Raw genomic sequence first — 2,573 nt, 5'->3', positions numbered from 1 at the left:
GAACGTTATCATCGCTACAATATAATGTATAGAACGTTATCATCGCTACAATAATATACAGAACGTTATCATCGTTACAATAACGTATAGAACGTTATCATCGCTACAATAATGTATATAGAGAATAATACATGCCTTTTTCCATATCACACCCAGTATCAACCCGAGACTGCAATATCAGCCCAAGGACCGAAGGCCCGAGGGCTGATATTGGTCGAGGATTGATACTGGGTGTGATATGGAAAAAGGCGTGTTTTATTCTGTTTATTACATACTTACTAATAAAAACTACAATCTTATGATTTATTTTTATTTTTGAAATATTGAAAAACGATTTTTTTTCCAAAAGGGGTGTGATATGGGTTTTGCGGGCTGATACCGGTTTTGGGGTGTGATACGGCGAGGGCTGATATGGGTTAGAGCATATGCAAAAAACCCGTATTTATTAGTAAGTATGTAATAAAGAACGTTATCATCGCTACAATAATGTATAGAACGTAATCATCGTTACAATATTGCGAAAAATGCTGTCATATACATTTATGATATAAAAAAAGACACTGTTTAGGCCTTTGCTGACCTGGTAACCCAAGTTCGACTGTGCAGTCCGGGTTTATATCGAAGATCGATGTCAGTCCATATTCAAATAAAAAAATCGTGGCACAAAGTGAGCACCGTAATAACATTGGGGCAATCACAAGATAAGGTTTCATAAGGTCAAAAATGTTGCAAGACTGTGGAATAGGATTTGGTAAAAAAAAAAGCAACATTATGTAATAACAGAAAACCACATCATACTGTCCCCTCCCATCCCAACATAACCCATACACATCCTTTCTAAGATCACTCACACCCCTTCTAAGATAACGGAGTGCAGTCCACTCACACCCCTTCTAAGATAACGGAGTGCAGTCCACTCACACCCCTTCTAAGATAACAGATTACAGTCCACTCACACCCCTTCTAAGATAACAGATTACAGTCCACTCACACCCCTTCTAAGATAACAGATTACAGTCCACTCACACCCCTTCTAAGATAACAGATTACAGTCCACTCACACCCCTTCTAAGATAACAGATTACAGTCCACTCACACCCCTTCTAAGATAACAGATTACAGTCCACTCACACCCCTTCTAAGATAACAGATTACAGTCCACTCACACCCCTTCTAAGATAACAGATTACAGTCCACTCACACCCCTTCTAAGATAACAGATTACAGTCCACTCACACCCCTTCTAAGATAACAGATTACAGTCCACTCACACCCCTTCTAAGATAACAGATTACAGTCCACTCACACCCCTTCTAAGATAACAGATTACAGTCCACTCACACCCCTTCTAAGATAACAGATTACAGTCCACTCACACCCCTTCTAAGATAACAGATTACAGTCCACTCACACCCCTTCTAAGATAACAGATTACAGTCCACTCACACCCCTTCTAAGATAACAGATTACAGTCCACTCACACCCCTTCTAAGATAACAGATTACAGTCCACTCACACCCCTTCTAAGATAACAGATTACAGTCCACTCACACCCCTTCTAAGATAACAGATTACAGTCCACTCACACCCCTTCTAAGATAACAGATTACAGTCCACTCACACCCCTTCTAAGATAACAGATTACAGTCCACTCACACCCCTTCTAAGATAACAGATTACAGTCCACTCACACCCCTTCTAAGATAACAGATTACAGTCCACTCACACCCCTTCTAAGATAACAGATTACAGTCCACTCACACCCCTTCTAAGATAACAGATTACAGTCCACTCACACCCCTTCTAAGATAACAGATTACAGTCCACTCACACCCCTTCTAAGATAACAGATTACAGTCCACTCACACCCCTTCTAAGATAACAGATTACAGTCCACTCACACCCCTTCTAAGATAACAGATTACAGTCCACTCACACCCCTTCTAAGATAACAGATTACAGTCCACTCACACCCCTTCTAAGATAACAGATTACAGTCCACTCACACCCCTTCTAAGATAACAGATTACAGTCCACTCACACCCCTTCTAAGATAACAGATTACAGTCCACTCACACCCCTTCTAAGATAACAGATTACAGTCCACTCACACCCCTTCTAAGATAACAGATTACAGTCCACTCACACCCCTTCTAAGATAACAGATTACAGTCCACTCACACCCCTTCTAAGATAACAGATTACAGTCCACTCACACCCCTTCTAAGATAACAGATTACAGTCCACTCACACCCCTTCTAAGATAACAGATTACAGTCCACTCACACCCCTTCTAAGATAACAGATTACAGTCCACTCACACCCCTTCTAAGATAACAGATTACAGTCCACTCACACCCCTTCTAAGATAACAGATTACAGTCCACTCACACCCCTTCTAAGATAACAGATTACAGTCCACTCACACCCCTTCTAAGATAACAGATTACAGTCCACTCACACCCCTTCTAAGATAACAGATTACAGTCCACTCACACCCCTTCTAAGATAACAGATTACAGTCCACTCACACCCCTTCTAAGATAACAGATTACAGTCCACTCACACCCCTT

Source organism: Mizuhopecten yessoensis, unplaced genomic scaffold (genome assembly GCF_002113885.1).
Source record: "Mizuhopecten yessoensis strain PY_sf001 unplaced genomic scaffold, ASM211388v2 scaffold9025, whole genome shotgun sequence".
In the NCBI taxonomy this organism is placed as follows: Eukaryota; Metazoa; Mollusca; class Bivalvia; order Pectinida; family Pectinidae; genus Mizuhopecten; species Mizuhopecten yessoensis.
Note: the sequence above shows the minus strand (reverse complement) of the source record.